General features: G+C 35.0%; 1 protein-coding gene and 1 pseudogene across 8 annotated transcripts in view; both read left to right on the forward strand.

The window, feature by feature from the left end:
* Positions 1-9,433, forward strand: part of LOC102247735 — a 587,465-nt pseudogene that overhangs the window by 86,254 nt on the left and 491,778 nt on the right.
* ZNF711 (zinc finger protein 711) overlaps positions 1-9,433 on the forward strand; it is a 41,589-nt gene that overhangs the window by 20,029 nt on the left and 12,127 nt on the right. The window lies entirely within an intron of this gene.

Here is a 9,433-nt window from a genome sequence, read left to right on the forward strand (position 1 = left end):
GTGAATAGTACCAAACATTCAAAGAATTAACACCTATTCTCAAAGTATTCCAAAAAATTCAAGAGGAGGGAAGACTTCCAAGCTTATTTTATATAGCCAAGCATATAAAATAAGCTTTATCTAATTCCAAAACTAGATAAAGGCACTAAAAAGAAATAAAATTATAGGCCAGTATCCCTGATGAACATAGATGCAAAAACCCTCAACAAAGTATTAAATCGTATCTGGTAATACATTAAAAAACTCATACACCATGTTCAAATGGGATTTATTCCTGGGATGCAAGGTTCGTACAATATCTGCAAATCAATAAACATGATACATCACATAAACAAGACGAAGGATAAATATCATATCAATAGATGTAGAAAAATTATTTGGTAAAATCTAGCACCCATTTATGATAAAAATTTTCAGCAAAGTGGGAATACAGGGAACATACCTCAACATAATAAAGGATATTTATGAGAAACCCACAGCCAAGATCACAGTGATGAAAAACTTAACATGTTTTCCTTAAGATCAGGAACAAGCCAGGGATATTTGCTTTCACCACACTTATTCAACACTAGAGCCCCGATGCATGAAATTTGTGCAAGAGTAGGCCTTCCTTCCCCCAGCTGCTGGCACTGGCATCCTTCTGGCACCCGGGACCCGGGCTTCCCTCGCAACCCTGGCTCTGTCTGGAAGGAAGGTAGCCCAAAAGGACGTCCAGTCTAATTAGCATATTATGCTTTTATTATTATAGGTCAGTGATGGCGAACCTATGACACGCGTGTCAGAGGTGACACGCGAACTCATTTTTTTGGTTGATTTTTCTTTGTTAAATGGCATTTAAATATATAAAATAAATATCAAAAATATAAATCTTTGTTTTACTATGGTTGCAAATATCAAAAAATTTCTATATGTGACACGGCACCAGAGTTAAGTTAGGGTTTTTCAAAATGCTGACACGCCGAGCTCAAAAGGTTCACCATCACTGTTATAGATAGTACTGGAAGTCCTACTCACAAGCAGTCAGACAAGAAGAAATATAAGGCATCTGAATTGGAAAGGAAGAAATAATATCATTTGCAGATGACATGATGCTGTATATAGAAAACCCTAAAGATTCCATCAAAAACTACTAGAACTGATATATGAATTCATTAAACTATCAGGGTTCAAAGTTAATATTCAGAAATTGGTTCCATTTTTATACAACAATAATGAATTATGAAAAAGTGAAGGTAATGTTATCCCATTCACAACTGCATCAAAAAGAAAAATTATGTAGGAATAGATTTAGCCAAGGAGGTTAAAGACCTGTACTGGGAAAATTGTAAGATACTGAAGAAAGAAATAGAAGAAAATACAAATAAATGGAAGCATAAACTGCCATCATAGATAGGAAGAATTAACATCATTAAAATATCAATGCTAACCAAATCAACCTATAGACTCAGTACCATTCCTATCACATACCATCAGTGTATTTCACAGAACTAGAACAAATAATCAAAAAAATTTACACGTATCCATAAGAGAACCCGAATAGTCTCAGCAATATTGAGAAAGAGGAACAAAGTTGTAGTTATCAAAATACCTGATATCAAGCTATGCTACAAGGACAAAAAAAACTTGGTTCTGGCATAAAAACATAAAGATCAATGGAACAGAATAGAGTGCCCAGAAATAAACTGGCACCATAAATAGTTATTGCAATATTATTGACTATATTCTCTATGCTGTACTTTGCATCTCCTATGACGTTTGTAACTACCAGTTTGTACTTCTTAATTCCTTCACCTCTTCCAGTTTCCCAAGCCCCACCCCCTCTGGGAAAGCCCAGTCCATTCTCTGTCTATGATTCTATTTCAATTTTGTTTATTTGTTTATTCTGTTCTTTAATTCCAAATATAAGTGAAATCCTATGGTATTTCTCTCTCTGACAGACTTATTTCACTGAGCATAATACACTTTTAAAAAAGAGAAGCTATTAAACCAATAATATATACTTCATCATCTTTTTTTTAAATTGACTTCAGAGATGAAGGGAGAGGGGGAGAGAGTTGGAAACATCAATGATGAGAATCATTGATCGGCTTCCTCCTGCACGCCTCATACTGGGGATCTAACCTGCAATCTGTGCATGTGCCTTGACCAGGAATTGAACCATGACCTGGTTCATAGGTCAGTGCTCAACCACTGAGCCATGTGAGCCTGGCTTCATCTTTTTTTTTTTTATTATTTGAATCTGTTTCATTGCTTCCCCAAAATATTTGCCAAAAATGAAGTAACAGAATTAGAAGCTATAAAGGAATGAAAATATTTAACTTGTTTATATTGATCATTTTGGTGCTTTCTGTCATAGACAAATAGTTTGAACACTTAAATAGTATTAAGTCTATATTTAATCACAAAGTTAAACTTTGCATTGTAAAAGAATTTCTCGAATTTATTGTTTTTCACCATTTTGAAAGGCAAAAGGACTATTTTTGAAAATGTATGTATAAAATTTCAAAGTGAGGTAGGGAAAATCTAGACTTTGACCGATTTAGATTTTTAAATTAAATTTATTAAGGTGACATTAGTCAACATGAACATATAGTTTTCAGGTGTAGGTTTCTATGTTACAAAATCTGTATATTGCACCATGTGCCCACCAGGCAGAGTCAAATCTTCTCCAGTCAACATATATTAGGACCCCCTCCTCACCCTACCCCTTTCCCTCTGGCAACCACCACACTGCTGTTTGTGTTCACGAATTTCAGTTTTATATCCCACATATGAGTGAAATCATATGGTTCTTAGATTTTTCTGACTGACTTATTTAACTTAATATTCTCAAGATCCATCCATCCATGTTGTTGTAAATGGTGCTATTTCATTCTTTCTTATGGATGAGTAGTATTCCATTGTGTATATGTACCACATCTTTATCTAGTCCTCTATTGTAGGACACTGGTTGTTTCCATGTCTGGGCCACAGTGAATAATGCTGCAATGAACATAGGGTGCATATGTTTTTGTGAATACATGATTTTAAGTTTTTCAGGTATATACTCAAGAGAGGAATTGCTAAGTTGTATGGTGGCTCTTTTGTTGAATTTTTGAGGAATCACCAGACTGCTTGTATCAGTCTACAAATGATGAAAGAGGGTTCCCTTTTTTCCATAATTTCTCCAACACTTGTTATTGCTTGTCTTGTTGATAATGACCACTCTTAACAGGTGTGAGGTGGTATCTCACTGCAGTTTTGATTTGCAGTTCCCTAAATTTCTTGCCCTTGGTCTGCCTCCACATCTTTACTCCATTATGTGTTTCTGGCTCCTTTGTCGAAAATTACCTGTCCATATACATGTGTTTTTATAGCTAGGCTCTCTATTCTGTTCCATTGATCAGTGTGTTTGTTTCTCTGCCAATACCATACTGTTTTGATTATCTTAGCTCTGTAGTATAATTTGATGTCAGTTAGCATGATAACTCCAGCTTCATTCTTTTTCCTCAGGATTGCTTTGATTATTTGGAGTCTTTTGTGGTTCCATAAAAATCTGATGATTTCTCATTCTATTTCTTAAAAAATGATATTGGGATTTTGATGGAGATTGCATTAAATCTGTATATTGCTTTTGATAATATGAACATTTTAACTATGTTGATTCTTCAATCCATGAACACATGATTTTTTTATTTTTAGTGTCTTTTTCAATATCTTTTAATGATGCTTTGTAATTTTCAGTATATAGATCTTTCACATTCTTTAAGTTTATTTCTAGGTATTTTATTATTTTGTTGCAATGGCAAAGGAATTTTTTTCATTTCTTTTTCTGAAGTTTGTTGTTAGCATATAGCAGCGGTTCTCAACCTGTGGGTCGCGACCCCTTTGGGGGTTAAATGACCCTTTCACAGGGGTCACCTAAGACCATCGGAAAACACATATAATTACATATTGTTTTTGTAATTAATCACTATGCTTTAATTATGTTCAATTTGTAACAATGAAATTGGGGGTCACCACAACATGAGGAACTGTATTAAAGGGTGGCGGCATTAGGAAGGTTGAGAACCACTGGTATATAGGAAGGCAATGGATTTTTCACATTGATTTTGTATCCTGCAACTTGACTATACTTGTTTATTATTTCTAATAGCTTTTTGGTGGAATTTTTAGGGTTTTCTACACACAGAATCATGTCATCTGCAAAAAGTGACAATTTTACTTCTTCCCTATTTGGGTACCTTTTATTTCTTTCTATTTCCTTATTCCTCTGGATAGGACTTTTAGCACTATGTTGAATAAGAGTAGTGAGAGTGGACATCCTTGTCTTGTTCCATTCTTAGAGGAAAAGCTTTCAGTTTTTTGCGTATGATATTAGTTGAGGGTTTATCATTTATAGCCTTTGTTATTTTGAGGTACACTTCTAATATTTAATTGAGTGTTTTAATCATAAATAAGAGGTATCTTATCAAATTCTTTTTCTTCATCTATTGATAAGATCATATGATTTTATACTTTCTTTTGTTAATGTGGTGTATTACATTAATTGATTTGTGTTATTCAACCATCTTTGTGCCCCTGGAATGAACCTGATTTGATTGTGGTGTATTATTTTATTTTTTGGATGCAGTGTTGTATTTGATTTGCTAGTATTTTGCTTAGGGTTTTTGTATCTGTATTCATCAGAGATATTGGTCTGTAGTTTTCTTTTTTTGTGTGTTATCTTTGCCAGATTTTGGTATCAGAGTTATATTGGCCTAAAATGTGTTAGGAAGTATTGCTGCTGCTTCTTCAATTTTTTGGAATTATTTGAGAAGGGCAGGTTTTAAATCTTTGAAGGCGTGGTAGAATTCACTGGTGAAGCCATCTGTTTCTGAACTCTTTTTTGGGAGGTTTTTGATGGTTGTTTCAATTTCCTTACTACTGATTGGTCTATTTAGATTTTCCAATTCTTCATGATTTAGATTAGGAAGGTTATATAAGTATAGGAACTTATCCATTTCTTCTAGGTTATTGAATTTGATGGCATATAGTCTTTCATGATATTCTAATATGATCCTTTGTATATCTATGATGTCCCTGGTGACTTCTCTCTTATTTCTGTTTTTTGTTTCTATGGGTCTTTTCCCTTTTTTTCCTTAGTGAGTCTAGCCAGGGATTTGTCAATTTTATTAATATTTTCAAAGAACCAGTTCTTTGTTTTATTGATTTTTTTTGTATAGTCTTTGTTCTCTATTTCATTCAGTTCTGCTCTAATTCTTATTATTTCCTTTCTTCTGACTTTGGGTTGGTTTTGTTCTTCTTTTTTCTAGTTCTTTAAGATCTGATGTTAGGTTGTTTACTTGGGATTTCTCTTGTTTCTTGAGATAGGCCTGTAGTGATATAAACTTCCCTCTTATTACTGCTTTTGCTGCATCCCAGAAGTTTTGATATATTGTGTTGTCATTCTCATTTGTCTCTATATAACTTTTGATCTCATCTTTTATTTCTTCTTTGAACCAGTAATTTTTTAGTAGTATGTTGTTTAATCTCCACATATTTGTGGATTTCTTTACTTCCTTTTTACAGTTGATTTCTAATTTTAAGGCATCATGGTCAGAGAATACATTTGGTATAATTTCAATCTTCTTGAATTTGTTGATGCTAGTTTAAGAACCCAACATATGGTCAATACTTGAGAATGTCCTATGTGCACTGGAGAAGATTGTATAATCTGATGGTTTTTTTTGTGTTGTTTTTGTTTTGTTTTGTTTTTTACTTTTTCAGGCTTTTATTTTTCATCCATTCCTTCCAAGTAAATTAAAGAACAGATTTGTACCACATAGATGCTATGGTTTGAAATCAATCAATAAACATATCACACTGATACCTTTCTTTCTTGCTTTCTTTTCTTCCCTTTCTCCCTGTCTTAATTGCCTGCCTTTTCCCCTTCATTCCTTCTTTCCTTCCATCTTCTCTCATGTTCTCTTTTTTTAAAAATTTCTTTATTGATTAAGTTATTACATATGTGTCCTTATCCCCACATTATCCCCCATCCCCTCTCTTATGCCCTCACCCCCCTGTTGTCTGTGTCCATTGGTTAGGCCTATATGCTTGCATATAAGTCCTTTGGTTGATGTTACGGGATGAAAGGTTATGCAAATGTCAATTATGTCCATTTGGTCTAGTGTTTCATTTAAGGCTATTTCTTTATTAATTTTCTGTTTGGTTGATCTGTCTAGAGCTTTCAATGGAGTATTAAGGTTCCCCAACTATGATTGTGTTTTGATCTGTTTCTCCTTTAGTTCTGTGAGTAATTGTTTTATATATTTTGGTGCTCTCTGGTTAGGTGCATATATATATTAAAGAAGTGTTATGTTTTCTTGATGTAGTGTCCCTTTTATCATTATAAAGTGTCCATATTTGTCTCTTGTTATCTTTGTCATCTTGAAATCTATTCTGTCAGACATATGTATGGCTGTACCTGCTTTTCTATGGATGTTATTTGCTTGGAGAATCATTTTCCACCCTTTTACTTTGAATCTACCTTTGTCATTGCAGCTTTGATGTGTCTCTTATAGGCAGCATATGGTTGGGTTTTGTTTATTAATCCACTCTGCTACTATGTGCCTCTTTATTGGGGAATTCAGACCATTTATGTTTAGGGTAATTATTGATGGATGAGGATTATGTATAGCCATTTCATTTTTTGTTTTCTGGTAGTTCTGTGCCTCCATTGGTTCTTTTCCTTTGTTTCTGTCCGTTATTTCTGTTTGGTTGTATTCTATACTTCTTTCCTTTGTTTCCTCTTTTGAAGCTATGTATCCTGGTTTGGGGATTTGTGTGTGTGGTTACTATTAGGTTTGTAAAAATAAACTTGTATATATACTGTAGTATTTTTTCTTTTGAGTGCATCTGATATTCATCCTCCTTTGCCAGTTCAGACTTTTTTCCCTCTTCTTTTATGTTTTCGTCATAAATTATAAATGTCAAAAAGTTAACCAACTATAATTCAACAAAGAAATCCCTGCTCAACACAGACGCATGCCTGAGAGACCAGCACATTGAAACATCTAGAGGTGGGAAACCAGGAATAAATGGGGAGACAAGAATGGAGGAAAGTGAAGATGGCCCACAGATGCAGCCCTGCAAGCAGGAGCTCACCGCCCACCCAGGAGAGGAAGGATGCTGGTGGTAGCAGGAGCTTCCTTTGGCTTGAACAGAGAACTGCCGGGGAAGGGCAGTTAAGCAGGGCGAGCAGCAATTGGAATGAACAGTGACTGAGTCAACAGACTCCTGACAGAGCACAGGGTTCTGCCATGTAGAAATCCACTGTTGGGCCAGGGCGTGGTATTTCAGGTAAGAAGTGCAACCACTGAGCCCTCCCACCACTCCCAAAGCTCTCCTCCTGTTGCCCTGGGAGTTGGGTTGAGGAGCATATTACCCATAAACCAAGAGCTGTTGCAGTAGAACCACTGTATGTATCCCTCTGCGACTGATCCCCAGGAGGAGTGCTTGGGGCAGGACCCCACAGAGGTCAGGTGTTGCGATTACAGTGAGGGCAAAACAAACTCCACCTCCAAGCAGCATATCTGTATTGTCTTAGGGAAGCTGTGGAGGTCAAGCCTGGGAGACCACAGAGGTAAAAAAAAATCTTGCAATTCAGTGCCATCTACTAGAAAATAGTAGGAAAACCTCTTCACTAATATGGACAGATATAAATGCCTAGGCAAAGAAGAACTTCAAATACCATGAATAACCATGGTAATGAGGATGATCAGAAAGAAAATGAAAAAAACTTCAGAAAGCAAGCTGGAACACATGGATATATGTGATATAAATGACAGATTTCAAGATTGCAGTTCTGAAAATAATAAAATGTGAGAAAATACACACAGGCAATTCAATGTACTCTGAAAACAAATCAATGAAAAAAATGAGTACTTTACCAAAGAGATTGAAACTTTAAAGAAGTCAGAAATCCTAGAAATGAAGTATGCAATTAAGGAGATTAAGAGTAAACTACTGGATTGGGGGTGGACAGGAGCAGGATGGAAAAGGTTAATGGAAAAACGAGGACCTATGTAATACTTTCAACAACAAAAAATGTTTTTAAGAGTAAACTACTGAGCCCAGCCGGCATGGCTCAGTTGAGCATCAGACTATGAACCAGGAGGTTGCAGTTCCATTCCTGGTCAGGCCACATGCCCAGGTTGCAGGCTCGATCCCTAGTAATGGGGTTTTCAGGAGGCAGCCAATCCGTGATTCCTTCTCATCATTGATATTTCTATCTTTCTGTCCCTCTCCCTTCTTTAAAAATACGTATTTTTTAAAAAGAGTAAACTACTGAGCATAGAAAACGCCAATCAAATGGAGGAAAGAATTAGTGATATCAAAGATAGGAATCTAGAAATTAACAAGAGAGAGACAGGAGCATAAAGAAGAAAAAATGAAAGAGCCCTACAAGGACTATCGGATTCCATTAGAAAAAGCAATATTAGAATAATAGGCATTCTGGAGGAGGAGAAGAGGGAGCATGGAATAGAGAGTCTATTCAAACAAATAGTGGATGAGAACTTTCCAAACCTATGGAAAGAACTAGATCTTTGAATCCAAGAAGCAAACCAAATACCTAGTGTCCTCAATCCAAAGAGGGCCTCTCCAAGGCTTTTGTTACTGAAGCTGTCAAAAGTTAATGACAAAGACAAAATTCTCAAAGCAGCCAGGGAAAAGAAAGAAGTGACCTACAAAGGAAAACCCATCAGAATTTCATCAGACTTCTCAGCAGAAACTCTACAAGCCAGAAGAGATTGGAACCAAATATTTAAATGTCTGAAAGAGAGAACTTACCAGCCACGAATAATATATCCAACAAAATTATCCTTTAAATATGAAGGAGAAATAAAATTGTTCCTATCCATAAGGTAGCTGAGGGATCTTATCACCAGAAACCCTTGATTGCAGGAAATACATAAGGAAGTTATTCTACATGAAACAAAGAACATAAAATTGATCTTCATTTATTAAGAGTAATGGGTTGATGACTGTATAGTGTCACTTTTTATTCCGTTTTTAATACTTCTGGAATTGTTTAAATGTAGTCAGAGACTTCACAATTTTATGTTTCATATTCGGCACTATGATGTACATTTTTTAAAGTATACTTAAAATGTAAGTAATATTCTCAAATAATATTGCTTTACCTATGTATATGATTTTGAAGTATAGCATATGTTAGTAAATCTAGAAATGTACCAAATTTCTGGTTTGAAGTTGCCTTCCATTGAATCAGCAGAAATTAAGATATGTACTAAGATTTTATTTTGTAATGATTTCTGAAAAGCCCTTTTTATAAAACTAGGTATTTCCTGTGTTCCCTCTTTTTTTCCAATCCTAAATTCCATATGTTACTTGGTTTTAGAAATACAACTTTTTAAATTTGGGAATTTTTTTTAATTTTTATTTTATTTTA

The sequence above is a fragment of the Myotis brandtii genome, unplaced genomic scaffold (assembly GCF_000412655.1).
Source record: "Myotis brandtii unplaced genomic scaffold, ASM41265v1 scaffold2, whole genome shotgun sequence".
In the NCBI taxonomy this organism is placed as follows: domain Eukaryota; kingdom Metazoa; phylum Chordata; class Mammalia; order Chiroptera; family Vespertilionidae; genus Myotis; species Myotis brandtii.